This window comes from Electrona antarctica (genome assembly GCF_951216825.1).
Source record: "Electrona antarctica genome assembly, chromosome: 1".
Taxonomy (NCBI): Eukaryota; Metazoa; Chordata; class Actinopteri; order Myctophiformes; family Myctophidae; genus Electrona; species Electrona antarctica.
Window position 1 is genome coordinate 47,161,009 of NC_136806.1, and position 23,272 is coordinate 47,184,280.

The 23,272-nt window shown below is 44.5% G+C and overlaps 1 protein-coding gene across 2 annotated transcripts in view; it reads left to right on the plus strand.

Moving 5' to 3' along the window:
- The window catches only part of n4bp3 (NEDD4 binding protein 3), a 52,094-nt gene that overhangs the window by 13,232 nt on the left and 15,590 nt on the right, over positions 1-23,272 (plus strand). The gene's annotated exons all lie outside the window — the stretch shown is intronic.

The window sequence follows — 23,272 nt, forward strand, 5'->3', positions numbered from 1 at the left end:
GCGTGGGTCCTGCAGGCTGGGAGACAATCACATTTCTCTCTTGGGTCTTGAGCTAAAAGGTTTGGGAACCACTGAGGTACACAGTCTCACTGTCCCCCGTTGTCTGTCTCACTCAGTCTGGTCTGACAGACAGGTAACTGTAACCAGGCCCTGACGCGTCTCACTCTCCCCGGTTTTCTGTCTCTCAACGTTACTTTCTCGTATTACTGCATATTACTGCGCGCGCACACATAGACATTCACAAATAGACAAACTGACACACACACACACACACACACACACACACACACACACACACACACACACATACACAAATAGACTGACACCCACACTGATGTGCACACACACTGATATACACACACACAAACACTGGTTCTCTCTCATTCTGTTCTTCTCCTACACCATCATACTATTTTTATATCCATCTCCTACCACACACACACACACACACACACAGTCACACGCGCGCGTAAACACACACAGGGATACAGACTACCTTTGGTGGTGAGAGAACTCCGTAGGCCAGCTGGGAGAGTCACTACTTAGAATCTGTGGAATCTATGTGTGATTGGATATGCCTGAGGGGCTGGGCCGGGACGGGGGGGAGGGGAGGGGGGGGGGGGGGGGGGGGGGGCTAATGACAAGGATATACAGTAGCACCTGCTCAGCTGTGTTCATTCATTACACCAGTGGTTCTCAAAGTGGGGTCCTTGGGGACGTTCCAGGCGGTCCCCAGCAAAAGTTGTTAATACAGCATCACAGTCATTTTAACCACTTTATCCATTTATATGACACACTGCGAGCTTGTACATGTGCTATTTATTTTAAAACATCGAAAATGTTTGAAAGATTTTGAAGAATTGTGGTTTGCATTTTTTTCCCCTCTTCTGGGGGTCCCTGCCTGGCACAAATCATTTTCAGATGGGTGTCTGCGGCCAATCACATATCGTTATGGGGGCCCCTGACTTCAAAGAGTTTGAGAAGCAGTGGAATACACAGCTCTAATGAGGATGTTCTTGTTTGGTCAGACACTGACATTCCATTGTTGTTTCTGGAAGGCCTCTAACTAACCGCTTGATTCTGGGTACTCTGTGGAAGTTATGGTCCTATAACTAATATCATTACTTATTATTCCACTGTTCATTGTTCACGCCCTCTCTGTCAGTTCCAACTCCAGGAATTCTAGAGCAGTGATTCCCAAATATTTCAGGTCGAGACCCAAAAGAGAGATTAGACGTTTGGACCCGAACTAAAAATAGCAGATCAAGCTTGGAACGCATGGAATTTCTTCGATTCTTCTTTGATTTCTCCATGAAATTACTCAAAAAATCATTGAATTTTGTTATTAATTACAATTTAAGCTTTTTGGGGAGAATGTTTTTTGAAAATGTTTTGAAATAAGAATAATGTAAAAAAATAATAATATAGGAAACAAAAATAAATAAAATTGTGTCTGCGACCCACAAATGGGTCCACGACCCATTGTTTTGGAAAACGGTGTTCTAGATCACCTTCCCCTCTCTGCCTGGCACCCACATCTAGCTGCTGGGCCCCTGATCACGTGTTTAAACGGGGGAAGAAGGGAGAAAGGAAGGAGTCACTCTTTAAGTTTTTCCTGTGTGGGAGAAGAAGGCAGAACAATGATCTCTATTTTGTCCCTGGCTCTGATGTGAGCGTCTCTGGCGCTTTGTAACCCGATAGCAGACTGGCGGAACCCGTCCAACAGCCTGAGAGAGACACTCCGTCCATTGTCCAAACAGACAGACAGATAGACAGACCCACACAGTCATTATTTCCTCATTACTCCTCTGTGTCCTCCATCTTTAGTTTGTCATTACTCTGACCTTTCTCCCTCTCTCTCTCTCTATCCCCTTTTTGTTTCTCTGCCGTCTGACTCTCGAGGCGACGCAGGTCCAATCCTCCTCGTTTTTGTGTGATTAATCCCTGAACAAACAGCACACTGCACTGAACCATGGTATGGTTGATGTGGCTGAAACTGGCTCTCGGGTGTCAAGAGGAGGAGGACTGACCTGCCTCAGACCTGCTTCACGTCCTGGTCCCCTTCCTTTGTGTCGCGGGAACCAGGGGAACTGGTCCAACCGCACTGCCCCCCCCTTTATAAGAGCACGGTTTCCCAAACAGTGGGTCGTTACTGGTGGTGACTTTGTAGATTTTGATTATTATTTCAAAACATATATTAATCAGCCCCACTGTATATACATTTTGGCCATTTGAAAATAGCCGATCTACAAGCTCACAATGCGAGCTTGTGAGCTTGTTTTTGGACTTTTATTGTACTATTAACAGCGCAGTTCTACAATACATTGCAGTATTGATACTTTTATACTTAAGTAGTACTTTGTCCACCAGTGGAAACTGACCCCTGGCGGGAACAGGCCAGGGATGAGCTTAGCCCTAGATCAGTGTAACGCCACCCTCGCCTGGCCTACAGGCACAGGCCCGGGATCAGCTCTAACCCAACGCCGTCCTCGCCTGGCCTGCAGGCACAGGCCCGGGATCAGCTCTAACCCAACGCCATCCTCGCCTGGCCTACAGGGCAGGCACAGGCCCGGGATCAGCTCTAACCCTTTCTTACCTGGGCGATGGTGACAACCTGGCCTACAGGCAAAGGCCCGGGATCAGCTCTAAACCTTCCTTACCTGGGCGATGGTGACAACATCATCTTCAACATTCTACAGCACCGTTTCCCAAACAGTGGGTCGGGACCCATTGGTGGGTCGCAGACATATTGTTATACATTAAAACCTACATTTGGTTTTTTAATGAGACATGAAAGAAAGATCTAGGAAATTCCATAAATTAGTACAAATATTTAAGAAGTAGTGAAAATAGTCGATCTACAAGCTCACAACGTGGCGCGAAGTGACACGTTGTGAGCTTGTAGATCGGCTATTTATTCTCACTAGTTTGGGTCCCGGGAGAATATCTACTTTCTGTTTTGGGTAACGAGCTGAGAAATTTGGTAACCACTGTGAATCTACAGTATAGCTCCTAGTCCAGTATGACGTCACCCTGCAGCTTCACAGGAGGGAAAACTATAGTTAGAAGATTGACAGAATAGTTAACAGCTGCCTCCTCCCATCCACACACCTCTATCTGCAACCTGCAACATGCCACCAGAGTCTGAGCTCTCTAGACCAGCTGGAAGTCGGGTGGCAAAGGACAAGATAGAGAGAGAGTTTGTGTGTGTGGGATTAAAAGGAGAGCTAAGTAGAAGAATTGGATTAACAATAAACAGGCAGGTAATTATTTCTCTGTGATTTGTTTCTTCATATCAATAATGCCACTTGTTATTACACGGCTTGGTTGAATGCTTGATTCTGATTGGCCAATCACTGAATTCAGCTCGTGTGTTATTTCTGGATAATGACATCTAATCAAAGGCTCAGAGCACCTGCTCAGAGCACCTGCTCATATCAATGTGCGCTGCTTGATTTTGTGCCGTATATCCAACGTGACAGCCATGTAAACAAACACACCATATGTCATGACAACTAACATTTGCTCTCAAGAATGTTTTTGAAAACATTTGAAGCGAGAAATACACAATGCAGTAACCGAAAATGTATTCTATTTCACCAACACTAACTTTTATGAGGCGACTGTGTCTACTGTTCCAAGGTGACTGTGTCTACTGTTCCAAGGTGACTGTGTCTTAGGTTATGGAATATAACCTAAGCGAGGAAATACTTTATTTTATTGTTACTTTTGGGTCAATTTAGTTATTTATTTATTAAGTAGCTGTGTAATTAGCAGGATAAGACAGGTTGATTAAACACATCCTGTCGTGTGTTATTTCTCGACCAGCACAGCATAAATTACCCCTTGCTTAAAACACTTAAGCCTTGCTGTGTATACTTTGTACTGTGGATATAGTGATAATAGGCCATCTATCTATTAGCTCACAAGTCCCAACGTGTCACATCTTGATAGCATTGTGAAGATATACAGTTTTTTTATCATTTACACTCAAAATAACGTGCCAAAAATTGGGATGCTAGGTTGAAGGTGGTTAACTAGATGCTTCTGTATTGATCGTGCAAAGAGGATAACTCAGAATCTATAAGTTCACTCTTTTTCAGCAATGGTTTTGGGCTATTCTCTGTCTTCAGTAACTTTGCTGAAGTAATGTTTTACCTAAAGCATTTAAGCTATGCAGCATTATGATAATGAAATTCAGATCAAAGGGGGTGAATCAGCATTGCATATTTTACTTGTTTCCCAAGCCACCCACAAGCTCAGAATTCCCTCAGATCTCACTGCACGCTAAAGCCAGTCTAAAGAAAGTCTCCTTCGATCGTTTGTAGGAAGGGAAGTGGAGGCAGGAGGACCCTGTTGGTTAATGACTTTGGCTAGAAGGGAAACTCATTTGCAATGGAGATTAATTGAAACGAGCTCACTTCTAAAGCTTTTATCCCTGGTTGGACTGCCGGTCCAGTCCCAGCAAGCATCCACATTGACTAACAGGTTGGAGCAGATAGGTATGTAGAGGAATAGATGGCAGACATGTGTCAGTGTCCCTCAGCAGAGCCACATGGGGATTAGAGCCAGGCCAATCTGAGAACCCATCGGCAAATAAAGGAGAAACAGAGCCCTCTTGACGCAAGTCAACAGTCTGTCTCGAGAGACTAGAGCCAGGCTGATACTACGGGTCGCAAAAAATATTGCACTTAATGGAATAATATTGGTCATACGGTGGTCTTCCATCCATCCATCCATCTTCAACCGCTTATCCGTAGTCGGGTCGCGGGGGCAACAGCTCCACCAGAGTGCTCCAGACTTCCCTCTCCAGAGCAACATTAATCACTAATCGGTGGTCTGACTCTCCAAAATTGGGGCAGCATCGGACCCAAGATTTTGGCATGGGTTGGGCTCCACGGGCAATAGACAATATAATGTGCTCTCTGTGGTGTTGTGAAATGTAAAGCAAGCAAATAAAGTTTGTAAAGGAAAGATTCCATTACAACCCTTCCTTCTATTGCAGCCTTTGTTTGTTTACAGCCGCTGGTGATATAGGGCTTTATTCTTTGCTTTGGAAATCCCCAGATGTCCTTCACTGCTGTGCTGGCTGGCTGTTTCAGCCACGCTCGCAGCTACATTTCTGCAGCCTTACCTTTATCTGACAGTGAAGAAAACACAGTTTAGTTTTCGTCGAGCATCGACCCCGAGCAACGGAACCACAACAACCACGTGCTGCAGAAATGTTCTCCATTACGTTGTCATCTACAATATTCTGCAGCACTATATTTTTAGCATCATATTCTCTCTCTGTGTGTGTGTGTGTGTGTGTGTGTGTGTGTGTGTGTGTGTGTGTGTGTGTGTGTGTGTGTGTGTGTGTGTGTGTGTGTGTGTGTGTGTGTGTGTGTGTGTGTGTGTGTGTGTGTGTGTGTGTGTGTGTGTGTGTACAACGTTTCAATACACACGGGGGCCGTTCCGGCTCGTCTCCCCCCTTTGTTTCTCTGCAAAGCTCGGCTTCTCTTTTATTTACACCCAAACTGAGTGAGAAACCAAAAAGTGCTGATGCAAAGGGATCTGGACTTGGCATCAGGCTACCTCATCAGCCTCAGTGTGTTTACTACCTGCCCACACGGTGCCTCATCAGTCATCAACCTGCTGTTGCAATGCAGGTGCCACAATACTGGACAAACTACTTAGTCTGTATATGTAGTGTTTATGTGGGTATTTATACCTAAATGGCAACGCATTCACTTGTATTAACCACATCTTAAACCCTTTAGACTTAGTAAAGTGGACCTGTGTTGGCTCTGTACTTCTACCTTCTACCTCTTTTCTCTGTCTACACCAAATCTCTTGCCAAAAAATTGCTGATATACAACAAGGTCACAACGTGTCACGGTGACGCATTGTGAGCTTGTAGATCAGCAATTTTTTGGGTAATGTTCGAACCCGGAATAAGCACGCTGGGATTCAAGAGGTTCAACATTGCACTGCAGGGGCCTTTACTGCATGTCACCCCCCCCATCTCTCTCCCCCATTTCCTGTCAGCCTACTGTCTGTCCCTAACGCGGGAAGCGAATAAAAACCCATTGCACTGCAGGGTGCAGACTTATTACATCCCATTAACAACTTTCAATCTGGCGTCCCTGTTTTTTGGGGCATGGCATTATAGGTGAAAAAGCTTCAAACATTTTCGAAAATAGCCGAGTGGATAGAATCTGTAAGCTTTTCGCCGCGTGGCACGACCGTACAGCGAAGTACGGAATAGGGCTTAAGTGGTTTAGATGAGATTAGCTCAGTGCTGTGCAGTCCATATTTACCAAAACGGAGTGTGTGTACATGCTCATACACACACACACACACACACACACACACACACACACACACACACACACACACACACACACTGTACGTTATGTGTACTACTAGCTGTTAAGAGAAAGCAGCTCAGGTGTGGGCTGCTGCTAACGTGGGAACCACTCTTGATTTTTATCGCCGCCTGTAATCACAGAATAGTGACTCCTGTGTGAACTGTTCCAGGAACAATGGAGCCTTTTTTAGAAACTGAGACTGAGCGAGAGGGAGAGAGAAAGAGAGGGAGAAAGATATACTGTAGAGAGAGAGAGAGGGGGGTACTGTACCTCTGTTCAAGTTAATCTTCCCTCGGCTCTTTATGTAATGAAATTAATTAGAAGCTTGCTCCGTCATGCTTTCTGTCTTGATTAGCCCGACTCAGGCCTATGCAGCAGCTAATACAGGTCTGCTCTCCCCTTCTGTCCAGAGTATTATTATGTCCCAGAATCATCAGTCATTATGTGTCCAATATTACCCACGGCTTCTCCATGGAGGCTGTAATTTTAGGGTACAGGCTGCAGGGAGGGGAGTGTGTGGGGCGGGCGGGGGGGCTGCAGAAATAACCGCCCAGGTAAAGAAATCCAGGTCAGGTACAGTAGAAGGTCTATCATGTCTGCCTCTTGCTAAGAAAATATATCGAAACCAATATTTGGAGCCAGTAACCGACTTATAACCGAATAATTGAGAAGCGAGGCATTTGAAATATATAAATGTTTTCTAATACATCAACAAATCGACCCGAAAAAGTATTATTAACCACTTAAGCCTGTATTATACATGGTTGCACAATGGTAACATCCAAAAACTGTCATTTTCACCGTGTGTATTTCATTTTGAACAGTCGTTTGTTAATCAATCACAATCGAGGCAAATGTCTGAATTAAATCAGGGTTTTGAGTATTGAAGTCGCCGTATGGCCGACGAAGGCCCCGCGAGTAGCCGAAACTACGTGACTGCTGCCGTATCTCTTCTCTGCAGAAATAACAGGCCAGGTAAAGAGAAGAGAGAATTGAGGTCATGCGCAGCGGAAGGCTGCTCATGTTTGCCTTGGCGCTGCGCTGCATGCCTCCTCGTAGCGGTCGGTAGGTATGGATCCATCACACATCGCCCACCTTGGCTCTGCACCAGTTATGTGACGGCACATTAATAATTACCCGGCAAGAAACGCGCGGAATGTGCCTTTGCCTCCACATTCCTCCTCGTCTCTCTCTCCCCTGCCTCACACATTCTGTTCCCTGGACCTCTGCTCTCTCTACCTCCGCTCTCTCTACCTCTCTCTCTTTCTCTCTCTGTTTGTGCCGATAGCTCATAGACAGGGCTGGAAGAAGTACTCGGATTTGTTTCACAGAAACCAGGCAGAAACCAGTCCTATCTCCATATTTTTTGTGTTTTTTCCGTGGGGTTCACAATGTGACACATTGTGAGCTATTTTGGAATTAATTAAAATAGGACTTAATTGGTTATTCTATGTTTTGTAATAATAATCTGCATCTGCAAAGTAACTAGTAACTATGAACTTTTCAAATAACTGCTGTGGAGTAAAAAGTACAGTATTTGTCCCTGCAAAATAATTGAAATACCTCGAAATTTTACTCAAATACAGTACTTGAGTAAATGTACTTAGTTACTTTCCACCGATGATCACAGCAAATACCAGGCAAATGTGCGCATGGTCTATCCAACTTAATCCGAGTGCTGCTTGCTTATCAGCTGGAGGAGAGATAAATAGAGAACTTGGACCAGATCCAGGATTAGGGGTAAATAAATCATATGTGTGGCTATAATGCTTGCTTTCTCACAAAAATTCAAAGCCAGCTGTGTGAGAACAAATTGCTGCCCGGCACTACCGCTGTCATTCATACTATACTTTTCGTTTTGGGAATGCAGGTAATGTTTAAGAACAGACCTGCTGTGACCGAGCTGAACAGAATGGGGAACCTTGTTTAACCGAAGCTCTAAACGTCCATATCGACTTGAAAGAGCTGCGTGTTTATTTTGTTTGAACCACTTAAGCCCTATATGTATATGCTTTGTCGTATACCTGTTACCCGTAAACCCCAATCTGTCACTGAACTCAGAAGTGTAGTTGCAAAGCCATCGAATCAGAAGAACTGCTGTCGCAAAACTGTCCACTCAGAATCACTGTAACAAAGCCCCACACAAACAAGCCCCCATGTCCACCCTGTGCGCGCGCCTGTGCACGTGTTGTGCGTGTGCTTGTGCACATGTGCATCAGCCCTCATCTCTTCACTCTTTGAGGTCTACACACCCCATATGGCATTAGTGCTAATCTCCCTGTCTTTATCTCCCTCTCTCCGCCTTACTCTGTCTCTCTCTCGCTCCCCTCACTCTCTGTCTCTCTCTGCTGCTCCCATGCGCTCACTCATTGCATAAAGTCATGACCTCACAGTAGGATCAATAGATGGCAGTTCGCGGAGGCCAAATCTGAACAAATTAGCAGATCGTTAAGTTGACACTTTATCGCAAAGCAAATTAGAGATAAACACATCCAAAGTTGCATATCTCTGCTGTCGGGAAGAAACCACCTAACTCCAAAATGTTCATTTTTCAGGAAATGAGAAATGTAATTTTTTCAGGAAATGAAGAAAACCTTATATTTAAAAACAAAGCAATACTGCCTCATCAAAGTTGGAGTTGTGACTTTATATATTGTCAATTACTTGCATGAGAGGGGGAGAGGTGGTGGAGTTAGCTTGAGGGTCCAATGGAGTTAAGAGGTTTTGTCCGAAGCACTTTTTAATACTTTCCATTGGTTCAATATTTGTTTAACCAACACATAGACGTAAAGGGTGTTCAATAGCATTGATTGATGAAAAAAACTAATCAAAAACCTGAAAAATGGAGTTAGGTGGTTTCTCCCCGACAGCAACGATATAGTAGTAGACAAACAAGAAAACCTCTGTAAACAGCTGAAAACTCTCCCTTTCTACAGCACAAGATGACAAGACCATGGTACTGTACTATATTACATAGGATGATTTCCACTGTAAATGGAAGACAGTAATGTGACCTTTAACCTGCTGTTCCCCTGTGTGTTGTCTCTCTCTCGCTCTCACGCTGGTAACATGGTTTATGTAACATCAGTCAGACCCAAATCAATACGGACCAATGGAAGCGCTCACCCAGGATAACCTCAGCGCTGCCACTGTGGTTGACGGCCGGTAATTCAATTCTGTTGCAGAGAATTGCAATAATACTGAACGGTCAGCAATGTCAATATAAAGGCCAGAATGTGCCATCCAGACAGACAGGGCAGACGGATTGTTTAATCCACTGTTTCCCAAGCACTGGGTCGGGACCCCTTTGTGAGTCATGGACACATTTTTATGGGTCTTCCTTTTCTTTGTTTCCAACAATTTTGAAAAAATAAACACCATGAACAAAAACAAAAAGTCTGAATTAAAAACAAATTCAAACATTTTTCAAAGTAACTGTTATATAAAATATTCAAAGTAATTCCATGAATATATATATATATATTTTTTTTAAGAAGTATTGAAAATAGTAAATATACAAGCTCACAAAACATTGCATCGCAACGTGTTGTGTGCTTGTAGATTCGTTTGGGTCTCAGGGAGACATCGAATTTCTCTTTTGAGTCTTGAGCTAAAACATTTGGGAACGCCGGAAAATTGTCAGGATCAGCTGGAGAACTGGAGCAGTATTGCGGTCGCCGTATCGCACCGTTGTGATGGAAAGAGAGAGCTGAGCCACAAGGCAAAGCTGAGGGACGGACAGAGAGACAGACGGACCGACATCACAGCATCCTTAGAGCACCAGGGGGCCTGGAGCTGCACACTAGTATTGGATGTTCTTTCACTGCTACCAAACCTTCTTTGCTGAGTCGGAGAAAAGTGTGTGCAACCTTAGGGGGTTAAACAGTAGGTTAATACTAACCTATGAGAATTGGAGCTATAGTGGGAGGCAGCGTGGTGTGCTTTGGTGCATTTCGGTACAGATTAACACAGTATATGCCAACCTCGAGAAATCTCGTGTTTAGTTATTAAACCCTCCTGTGTGCCAAACATGAGAACAGGAGAAATGTTAAAAGAGTATTAATTCAGAATTAATACTATTATTTTTACCGTATTTTATCTTCCCGTCGCTAGGCAACGTTTGCTTCCATGGTGTGACGTCATCGAAATCCAAAAAATTGAGGTGATATGGGGTGAGGGACGATGCTAGGAGCTCAATAAATCATTATCACAACCTCCCGGTTAGCATATTAGCATTTCTATCACTAGATCAGGGTCACGATGGTGACTCGAAATTGGCTGATTACTACTTCCGGTTCACGGGGGCAAACCCCGGGTCTAAGGGTCTTCCTTGCGGCCTTTTTCCTGCATTCTGTTGGCACTGGCTCCAGACTCCATGCATGTGGCAGCATGTAATCGTGGTCCGTACGCTTTTCCGACCAGTCATTTGTCCGACATGCGGAAAACGACCGGATTAAGGTTGGCGAACATGCGTTAAAGTTGGCGACCGGATTAAGGTTGGCGAACATGCGTTAAGGTTGGCGAACATGCGCTGCTCCATGCTTGCGGTTATGGTTTGAGGTAGGTTTGTCGTTTTCGGACCAATGACTGGTCGGAACTTTTTTTTCTTCTTTTCGACACGCCATCTTCTCAGAGCAGCAAGAGCTGCCCAAAATTGGAGGCATTTTCCCTGATTGAGCAGGGCCACCTCATAAAGACCGTTGGAATAAAGCCAGTGTTGTCAGCTCGCTCGTTCCCTCGAATGTCTGCGTGTCATTCTCAATAAGGGCCCTGTATCCTAATAACTATGATCCAATGGGACCTACATGGCCCCCTCCAAGGCTCCAGCAGTGGTCATCAATGGAGACAGTGTGAGACGGAGAGGGAAAAACACTGGGGGCCTTCAGCTTTTGGGGGTCACTCATGTCTGACCGCTAACAGAGCAAGGCTATGCATCACGTCTCACGGAATGAGCCGTAAACATGTCTGTGCTACTATGATGGAGCGTGTGACAAAAACGAAAATACACGGGCTGTCACTCAGAGGAGAAAGAGAAACGATTACGGTAACCGCCTCGCGGCTGTACAGCCAGACGCCAGCTTTGACCAAACTTCTTTGTCTGTATGTAGTCTGTATTCTGCGTCTGTGACTGTATGTAATGTAGCGTGTGCTGAGTACAGAGTGTGACACGTTTGCAGTGGTGGAAAAAGTACTCACATTGTTTTACTTAAGTAAAAGTATCAATACTGCAACATAGAAATACTCAATACATTAAGTAAAAGTCCAGAATTCAATATGTGCTTGAGTAAAAGTACAAAAGTATTGGCTAATTTGGCTTCAAAATGTAATTAAAGTACCGAAAGTAAAAGTACTCATTATGCAGAATGTCCCATTATATGTTATCAAATGTGTCATAATCATTTGATCATACTTAAATAAGTACAGCACGTGCGTACATGTTACAGTCCACCACCACCATCACTGACATCTGGCAGATGTCACAGATGTCACAGATGTCACAGATGCGTGACACTCGGCCGACGGGCCTACTAGTACTACATGACCCTATGACATCACACAGCTTTCTTCCAAGTGTTTCTGGAAGAGATAATTTATGGCCATGTTCTTGTTCAACACGTTCTCTCCTCAGAATGGCCTCGGGGTCCGCGGGGCAGGAAGGCGGTCCGTCCGTCCGTTGGGTCTGTCTGGCATCCATAATGAATAACCTGCTGACAATTAGAGGGCTGCGCTGCCGACGTGCCCCCGAGCAAGAGCGGCTCGCTTGCCTCCCTCGCTCCCTCATTACTGCGCAGCATCAAACGGTCTAGCTGTGTTCGGTGTGCCGTGTTTCTCGTCTAGCTCGGTTCTCTTCCCGGCTGGTGCCGCGGCCCAAGAACCCCCACAGTTTGGTAATGAATTAGGCCACAGGTCCATTTGATTCCATTTGCACACTGTCAGAGTTACAGACCTTTAAGTGAACATTTTGGTTAACTATCAATCATTAAGATGGGGACCCCCTGGAACCCCCTCAAGGACTACTGAGGGTCCCCGGACCCCACTTTGAGAACCAATGCTGTAGTGCACTGATTCTGAAGCTTTTGTGTTTGATATGCAAATAATTGGGAAAACACTACAATTTTAGTAAAAAATATAACATGAATATACAAAAGAAATATGTCATGTTATTTTTTCTTTAAAAACTCCATTTGTCATACCTATACATAAATAGTATATAAAGTTAGTTCCATAACTTCCATTGATCCAAGCCGGAACACAATCGACTGATGGATGATTCAAATATACATGCTCTGGGTATGCACTCGGCCCACTTAACTTAAGTGGTCAGATGGGTGGGCCACCGCTAACACTTAATAGAGTTTCTTCAAGTGGGCCTGGATCCAGAAAAGCTTGAGAGAACCACGTACTGCACTAATGTACGCATGGAGCTGCGCTAATGCAGTGGATGGAGACGCAATAGTGGAGCTATTGATCGTCTTATATATCCACTGCTATACAGAGTCTGGTGGGGCCTACTTAGTCCCGGCTCTTCCGGATGGTTCAAAGTGGTTCTGTGCCCCCCCCCCCCTCCCCCCGGGAGCCCCCTGTAGTGCTGACTGACCCGAACCCGTCAGTGCTTGACATTAATCACACAGTCTCTCCTCTGGTAAAATTGGTCTGGCTGAAAAGTGTCAGCCGACAACTAGGTTGGTGTCCCATGATGCTGAAAACGTCCCTCCCTCCGCCGCAGCGCTGGGACAGCTGCTGACGGGCAGCTACTGACACAGGCTGTCAGAGAGACATGTGGGGAGGGAGAGAGACATAGACAGAGAGAGAGAGAGAGTGGGAGGGAGATAGAAGAGATAGAGGGAGAGAAAAGGAGGGAGAGAGACATATAGACAGAGAGAGAGAGAGAGAGAGAGAGAGAGAGAGAGAGTGGGAGGGAGATAGAAGAGATAGAGGGAGAGAAAAGGAGGGAGGGAGATAGAGAGAGAGAGAGAGAGAGAGTGGGAGGGAGATAGAGAGAGAGCGAGAGAGAGAGAGAGAGTGGGAGGGAGATAGAGAGAAAGAGGGAGAGAGAGAGGGAGGAGGGAGATAGAGAGAGAGAGAGAGAGAGAGAGAGAGGGACACTAGAACAGTGGTGGAACATAGAACTACTACTAGTCTGGAATTCAAAATGTACTTGAGTAAAAGTTTAAAAGGAATGTCATCATAATGTACTAAAAGATCGAAAAGTTAAAGTACTCATTATGCAGAATGTCCCATTTCAAGTTTTCAAAAGTAAACATCTTTTTAAAATCTACAACAATTGTGAGCTTGTAGATCAGCTATTTTCAAATGCCTGAAATGCAGAAGTGGGCATGTATTGTAATAAATAATCGAAAATTAACTAGTAACTAAAGTGTTCAAATAAATGTAGTGGAGTAAAAGTCCAATATTTGGATCCGAGATGTAGTGAGAGTAGAAGTAAAAGTATTGGAAATTGGAAAAGTACAAATACCTCCGAAGTTTACCGTAGCACTTGCCCTAGCCTAGCCCCTTAGATAGCACATTATGTAGACTTAGATAGTATTTTAAACAGACTTATAGCTTGTTACGTAGACAGCTCTAGAATTGCACTTTATGTAGTCATAGCACTTTATAGTACACATGTATAATATATTATATAGTATAGTATGTATAGTTTACATAGATACTCCACTGTTACGTTCTTAGTCTAGGCATGATTCATGATAACTACTTTTTATATATGTGATGTATGCCATGCTTTTGTTATTGCTTAATGTAAGTCGCTCTGGATTAAGAGCGTCTGCTAAATGCCTAAATTGTAAATTGTAAATTGTACCTTAAGTACAGTACTTAAGTAAATGTACTTACTTTCCACCACTGCACTAGAGGTTGAATACATTACAGTGGCTCTCTGCCAAATAGAATAAATTATAGTATAGCCTACTTAGCGATCTTTCTTCAAACTGAGTTTCATGCATACTAAACTGCGGTACTAACATCGCTGCATGGCAGCCGGTGCAGCTTTCCACACAGCTTATTACATAAGGGCTCTATCTGAAGGTGCATCACGCTGCGTGGGAGTTTCAGCGTGACCCCCGTCAACGTAAACATACTTTGATCGCAGAGCAGCAGAGAAGAGGATGCTCTCTCCAGGGGCAAAGGGCATGCAGGGTACTTGAGCTCTGCTGCAGGTATGTGCTTATCTGTACAGCATGGCTCGTACGTAGATAGATCGGCCACTTTCACTGTTTTTGTGTGCCAGCCATTGTACAACATAATAAAGGGTGAAGTTGTTCATCGGACTAATGTATTTTGTCGATTATAAAGCATTTTTGATTTTCTTCGTGTCGATTCATTGTTAATACATAATATATTTTATTATTGTTTTATTAACCAAAAAAGCCTGCTTCTAGATTATTCAATTAACCTACATGAGCCAGATGAAGTCAGTTATTGGCTCTAAACATGGGTTTCAGTATATTTTCGGTTAGATTCAGTGCCCTAGCTCATCTGTGCTTTTTATTGCGGGAGGGGGTTTCAGGGCACTGCCCACACATCCAACTGTGCGTGTGCATTCATGGGAGTTTTGTGGATCAAAAAAATAAATAAAAGGGGGACGAGCTCAAGCTTGTGTCTTTTGAAAAGCATCTGTGGAATTTGGCTTCCCTCTCGGCCTCACACACACACACACACACACACACACACACACACACACACACACACACACACACACACACACACACACACACACACACACACACACACACACAGAGCGGTCATCCATTTGTCTCTGGCTGTGTGTGGGTGGGTGGGTGGGTGGGTGGGGGGCTTGTGGAGGTTGAAATGCCCCCCCTACCTCTCCCTCCCTCTCAGGGCTTCAAGGACTCCAGTGAATGCATTGTTTTCCCACTGGAGAGCTGAGCAGAATATTTTAAGAGAGTGTCCTTGGAGAGCCGAGTCTCTCTCAGACCATAGCGTTTTGTCTTCTCCGTGACAGTTGTCAAGCAACCATTATGTCGTCTCTGCCGCGTGGAAACCTCATATGTCCAAAACCGTCACTTTCCAGGAAGTGGACAAAAAGAACCTGTGGTCCGTTGCATCCAATGTCACACAAGATCTTCTTGATTCAATTTGTCCAATATTTATAAAACTCAAAGGCACACCTAACCGCTTTCTCTCAAACCTTCAAACATAGCAACAATAGCTTGTAGATCTTTCTCTACTTTTACACATCGCTGTTGTACGAAATATGGAGAGACAATTAAGGTTTCTGACCGACATTGACGACATGGTTTTGTAGTGAGTTAGACCTTTGGTCTGAGAGAAACCAGAGATATTCACTTATCTTACAGAAGCATAATAATAATAATAATAAAACTTTATTCGTATAGCACCTTTCATGACATGAAATGCAGCTCAAAGTGCTTTACACAAAAAAAGAAAAGAAAGGCAGGGCATAAACAATACAGTGAGGACATGAATAACATATTTTTTTTTAAATGCAAGGGTGTAGAAGTGGGTCTTGAGCTGAGCTTTAAAAATGTCTACAGAGGCTGCCTGTCGAAGGTACAGTGGGAGTTTGTTCCACGCCGTCGGCCCGTAGAAGCAAAAAGCTGCTTCCCCGTATTTGTTAGTTGCCATTTTTTTAGGCAAAGCAAGCAGGCCAGCAGTGGAAGACCTTAGGGGGCGGTTTGGGACATATTTCGGCAGGCAGTCATGTAGGTAGGAAGGTGCGAGACCATTGAGAGCTTTATAAACAAGTAAAATAATTTTAAAATCAATCCTAAAAACAACCGGAAGCCAGTGCAATGAGGCCAAGACTGGAGTAATATGTTCTCTCATCTTAGTTCTAGTTAAGACTCTGGCTGCTGCATTTTGGACATCAATCCTTCTACTGTATGTTGCAGACCTCAGTGCCCATTATTTGTCTTTTTAACACCCAAAGCTAATAACGTACTGACAATATCATATTGCTTTTGTTGTTGTTGTTTTTGCTAGAGGAATGATAATACGGAACACATACTGACCACAAGATATTTGAAACATATATTTATGTGGAAAATAATCTAATCTGAGGACCAGGGCAGGTGACTTTAGTAAGTTAGTAACTTAATGATACGTAGCAAAGTTAGTTCAGTCAGATATACTCGAGCGGCTTCATGCTATGCTCAAGGGACATAAATGTATTCGAGGGGTTAATATGCTGCATTACTATGTGGGTGTATACAATGTTCCAACACAACACAGTGACGCATCAATCAAGACCAGCACACGTTTCAATTAGTCCACCTTTCTGAGGATGGTAGAAAGACCTGCCTTGACCTGTGTGCGTGCGTGCGTGCGTAGAGAGTGTGTGTGTGTGTGTGTGTGTGTGTGTGTGTGTGTGTGTGTGTGTGTGTGTGTGTGTCAGCAACCCTGCCTTGGCTAGTCAGGGCTGAGTTGTAAATCTCTCTCTCCTTACCCGGGGCCCATAAACCACAAGGCAATTATGGAAAACAACTGGACACAAGATTGTTTCAGTCCCGTAAGATTTGCGGTCGCAGCTTAAAAGGGTTTTTATCCTCCAGCCAGTAACACCCCCCCCCCCCCCCCTCTCTGGCATGCCATCTGAACCAGTGGTGGAACGTAAATAGGTACATTTTCTCAAATGCTGGATTTAAGTACAATTTTGAGGTACTTTTACTTTACTGGAGTACGTCCATTTTGCAATACTTGATGCTTCTACTCCACTACGTCTCGGAGGCAAATATTGCACTTGTTACTCCACTATGTACTGTTATTTGACAGTTTAGAGCTGCTATCTTTGAACAATTTTGACTAATTTGGAAAATATTGCGGTACTTTTGCTTACTTTGGTGCGCTAGTTAAAGTTTGAAGGGATTATGTTTTTGAGCGGTGCCTCCACTCCTTTACGCAGCTAGCCAGTGTGTCCCTATGCGTGTCCCTATGTGTAGTGTATGTCTGTCCGAGCACGGAAAGCTGAAACACGGTAACTCTGTCATTTCTCGACCGTTTCGGGCACAGGAAGGCTGGCTGGAACTGGGCGGGCCCCCTGGGCGCGTTCCTGGAGGTCTGGATGTTCCGGGGACCCCCACATGGTAACTGTCATTTCTTGACCGTTTCGGACGCGGGAAGGCTCGCGGGAACCGGCCCGGCCCCCATGTTCCGGGTACCCCCCAGGGTCCAGTACACAGTACAGCACAGTACACTACAGTAACTATAACAAATGTATAGTTGCACCGCTCAGTTCACACAGGTGTGATTTGTTTTTCATAGGGCATTTGTCAAAAACGCTTTTAAAATCATAATACAAAGGTCTCCAGCCGACACAGCATGGAATTATCGACGTTTTCAGCGAGCTGCCTTTCCGATAGTTCCTGAGCAATGTTCTCGCTTTGCGCTTCCTGTTGCTTATTGATCCTCGTCTTTGACAGATAGCAAAACAAACATCAGAAAGAACATGACCCACGGCCCTGAGGTCTGACACGCTCATGATTTATTCATCTGGTTTGAGGCGCGTACGTACACAAACACAACACATTCACGAGCCGTGAGTCATATAGCAATCACATAACGTCACTGACGGGTGGAAACCTTGTATTGTATGTCCAAAACTGTTACTTTTCAGGAAATGGGGAGGGGGGTTCGAACCTGTGTTCCAATGGATCCAATGTACTTTATCCAATGTATTTTAGTCACAAGCTCTTGTTAATACTATTTATACTGGTTCAATATTTATAAAACCCACAGACGTTTATCACTTTCAGAATGTTTCTGAAATGGCAAGAATTGCTGATCTACTGTACAAGGTGTGTAGAGCTTGAACGTCTGCTATTTTTGCATTAATATATAATGTCGAAATATGGAGATACAAACAAGGTTTCTGCCCGACAGGATGGAGCGCCCTGACCTGCTGATGAAAACACCTTGACAAAGGTCACGTTTCAAACCACAGCACCAACAGCAGAGTGACCTCCATTACCAGTGATGGAAATCAACTAAGTACATTTTCTCGAGTATTGTACAGTACTTAAGTACAACTTCAAGGCACTTTTACCTTACTTGAGTATTCGCCATTACCGCAACGCATAAATTCCATTCCTTTAAGTGTGAGAACGTACAAATATAACCAAAATGTACACTCTCAGAGTTACAGACCTGTACTACTGGTAACTATCAATCATTCATCTGGGTACGTCCCTGGAACCGCCCCACAAGGACCCCGGGGGGTCCGCATACCCCACTTTGAAAAAGCACTGACAATGCATAGAGGTTATTATTTGCTGGATTGTTTTAGTGTAAAGTTTGACACTGGGGGAGGGGGGGGGGGGCTTCTTCTTCATGAATAAAACCATGGATGGAGTGGTCTGTGTTCTCTGGATGGCTGACAGCCCTGTCACAGACAGTCCTCTATAGTTCTATCCCATTTGATCCATTTACATGATTGCTGCAGCTCCGTCAAGGCAAGGGCAGCCGTGCGAAGCACTTGATAAATGTGGACTACGGACATTGATTGATTGATTCTCAGGCTTTTTCATTTTAACCACGTAAACCCTATATATAGTTGACCCCCTCCCTCAGGGTATTTTCTGTTTTCTGTTATTGTGGGCTGAAAATAGCAGATCGACAAGATCGTCGATCTGCCATTTTCTGCAAAAGCTTTCCCCACAATATGGATGGGGTCTGTGGCCTAATATCATTAGGCCACAGACCCCAATTTGATGAGTGTGTGTGCGTGCGTGCGTGTGTGCGACGTGCGTGCATGCGTGCGTGCGTGCCACACTCACACCCGGGGATGAAAGTTATTGAATCCAAACATGCAGAGAAACATACAAAAAGCTAAGAGGTCTTTACTGATGAGAACTGAACAGTACACCTCTCACAGAGGGAAAACAGGCAACGCTTCTGCAGCAAAATGAGGGAAAAGTACAAACGGTAAACTGGAGCATCGACTCAAGCCTTGTAGGTCCGCTGTTTTTGAAAATAATGTAGAATATATTTAGTCGGCCAAATGCCTATCAATTTAGGCGGTCCTTGACATTGCACCACTCTGCATTAAGGCATCTTACATTGGCCCTTATGATAGACACAGGAGACACAGAACAGCATTGCATTTGAAAACATAATGTAATGGAATACAGGAGGGGTATGGATGTTGGTATTTTTATGGTAATTATTTTGACAGGGATATTCTTATAGCTACTCTCTAAATCAGAGGGTTGGAAGGAAGGCGCCCCACGCTAACATGTAGCGGTAGCCTATAGAATAGATCCTCCAAATAGCCTCGGCCTGCTAGTTAACTGGTAGTTACAAAGTCGCTCTGTGTGTGTGCGTACAGTATGTGTGTGCATGGCTGCATGCTCTCTTCTTCCCCCCCTAGCCAGTTTATGGTTGGAAAAACGTGTGTGTGTGTGTGTGTGTGTGTGTGTGTGTGTGTGTGTGTGTGTGTGTGTGTGTGTGTGTGTGTGTGTGTGTGTGTGTGTGTGTGTGTGTGTGTGTGTGTGTGTGGGAGAGAGGTCAATATAGACCATTCATGAGATGGATGGATGGATGGATGGATGGATGGATGGATGTCATCCAAAAAGATTTTTTTTTAAAAGAAGAAGAAAAAACGCGAAATATCATTCTGGCTATGGAGATAGTCGATATGTCCATGTCCACCACTCGGAAACGTTGTGCCCTTTCTTGGACCGCCTGCCAAGGACGAGAATGGAGTGCTGGAAGATGAATGGGCCAATAAACTCATACTCTGCCTTCAGGAGCTGTCCACACAGTGGAGACTGTGGAGTTCAGTTCAGCGTAGCACTGAAGAACATGAAGAACAACGAACTCAGACCCTCTGCACTTAGTAAAGAGCCTGATAAGAAGCGGCCTGCTCACTCCCCATGCATTGGAGGAAGCATGTTGAGATCAGTTCGGGGCTCTCCCCAGGTTGGCAGACGGAGAGTATAGCGCCCAGCATTACAGTTTATACGAAATTAGCACTGGGTGAAAAATGTGAAAAATAAATAAAAATAAAAGTTAGGTAAACAGGGCCTGATTTGGCTCTGTGCTAGGACTGCTTCTTTCCATCAACACCGAATCTCTTCACCAAAAATAGGCGATCTACAAGCTTACTGCAACGTGTCGCAGCGCTTAGTAGATCGCCTATTTTGGGCTTACAGTATGTTCCAACCCCATAATATGGATGATGGCGTTTGAGTGCTTAACTTTTTTTGTTACTGAATACAAATGTATTTCGACCAATCGCTGTGGTAGAGTAGGTTAATACAATACAATACAACCACCACAACAGAGTAGGTTAATAATACAATACAACCACCACGGTGGAGGCGGAAAGATACAGAGAGGAGCTGAGTTTGACGTCTTATAATGTTTGTAGGAAAAAACTAAACAAAAAACAGTGTCCTTACATAACGTTAGTATTATTTCCACTCGAAGCGGGGCATGCCTTGTGTAAATTGTGTGTAAATTGGATACACATGACATTCAGGAGACGCGGGAAGTAACGGATAAAAAACAAAGCAAAGCGCTGCACTTGATTAGTGTGATGTTTGCCAAAAGCACTTCTGCCACTATATTGTATTTTTGTTGTTGTTTTTTGTTTCCAGGAACTGAGTGGGGGGCTGTTGTAACCTAGTTGTTGGGTGCACGTTATGCAAGAGGCTTGTGATGTTGCTGCATATCTTTACTGTTGGGATAGAAGAAACCTTGTATCTCCGTATGTTTCAACTTTTTTTTTTTCTTTTGTTTTTTCATCCCGTAAATGAATGGGACGAATGGGACAGTGTCACGCAAAAAGAAGCAGCAAGATTAGCCGATCTACAAGCTCACGATGCCTCGCGTCGCACCACGGTGTGAGCTTGTAGATCAGCCATTTTTGCTATTTTGGTGGGAAATTTCGAAAGGGAAAGAGAAAGTGATTAAGTGTGTCTGTGGGTTTCATAAATATTGAACCAAAATGAAAGTATTAACAAGAGGTTGTGACTAAATTACAACTACATTGGATCCATTAGAACGGGGGTCCTGGGGGGATGGGGGGTTCAGGGGGTCCCCAGAATGGGGGTCCTGGGGGGGTGGGGGGTTCCGGGGGTCCCCAGGGGGGGTGGGGGGTTCAGGGGGTCCTGGGGGGTGGGGGGTTCAGGGGGTCCTGGGGGGGGTGGGGGGTCCTGGGGGGGTGGGGGGTTCAGGGGGTCCCCAGAACGGGGGTCCTGGGGGGATGGGGGGTGGGGGGTTCAGGGGGTCCTGGGGGGGTGGGGGTTCCTGGGGGGGTGGGGGGTTCAGGGGGTCCTGGGGAGGTGGGGGGTTCAGGGGGTCCCCAGCAAAAGTAGTTAATATAGTATCACAATAATTTTAATCGCTTGATCCCTTTATATGTTGGCTATTCAAAAATAGCAGATATAAAAGCTCACAGTGCGTCACTTTGTGTTATTTTTGTATGTAAGTATTGGAAATACTGAATTCTTTTAACACAAATCTACTTTTCTGGGGGGGTCCCTGGCACAAGACATTTTCAGATGGGGGTCCGCGGCCACATTAATATCAATTTGGGGATCCTTGACATGAAAAAGTTTGAGAATCTACTGCATTGGAACACTTAATGTTCTTCTTTTTTCCATTTACTGAAAAGTTCTGGCATATACCAGGTTTTCCAAGCCGACAGTGGCATTATGCTGCCTCATACCTCTCTCTCCCCAGAACAGAACAGCAGCGACGGCCTCCCAGGGTTTTGTGTTTGTTCAAACGATGCTTCAGGCTGTGTTTTGGGTTCTCTCTTTCTCCAGAATGAGATGGGATGGGATGTGGGCTGGCGTGCATTCGCTTATGAGCAATGCATCCTCCTCACAATCATGTTGGGTTGTTGTTGCTGCTTCTGTGTGTGAAGAGAAGACTGCATCATTCAAACAGACTGTGTGTGCGTGCGTGCGTGCGTGCGTGCGTGCGTGCGTGCGTGCGTGCGTGCGTGCGTGTAGAGTAGCACGACCTTTATGGCTTTATTTAACAGAAAAGTGTCATTTCATATACAGTGCTGCTCTGCTGATAGATGTGGATGTGTGTGTGTGTGTGTGTGTGTGTGTGTGTGTGTGTGTGTGTGTGTGTGTGTGTGTGTGTGTGTGTGTGTGTGTGTGTGTGTGTGTGTGTGTGTGTGTGTGTGTGTGTGTGTGTGTGTGTGTGTGTGATTGCATGTACAGTACAAGGATCTTGGAGCAGAGACTTTTGCGGTTGACCTTGCTGTGATCTGAACGTGTTGGCATGTCAGTGGTGCATGCTGGGAGACAGCTGTCTGAACCCACGTGCACAGACACATCTGTCAGCTCACACACACACACACACACACACACACACACACACACACACACACACACACACACACACACAGCAGCAACCACAAATACAAAGAGGAAATGACACATCCTGTTAGAAGTAGACCTGTAATCGCAACCCATTTTGAGCTTGTAGATCGTCTATTTTCACCATTCAAAAAAATTATATATATATATATATATATATATATATATATATATATATATATGTATATATATATATATATACAGTTGGAGGCCATCGATATTGTCCTTTGCTGAGGTTTGCGTGATCTGCGCAAAAGGACAGTTAACCCATTTTGGGCGGGAACCCCTTTTGGTGTTTTAAACATGTTATAATTTAGCTATTGAAAAATAGCAGACCTACAAGCTCGTAGCGCGCCACTCGGTGGCGCGCTACGAGCTTGTAGGTCTGCTATTTCTGAAAAATCGTGAAAATATTTATTTCAGAAAACTGGAGGATTTAGAAGGATTTTTTAAAATGTTGAGGTCAGGCCTAAATGGGTCAAATAATAAGGGACAATATCGGTGGCACCCAACTGTATATATATATATGCATTTATTTATTAAAGTATAACATTAAATCTTCCTTCCGTTCTACCGCCTGTGTTA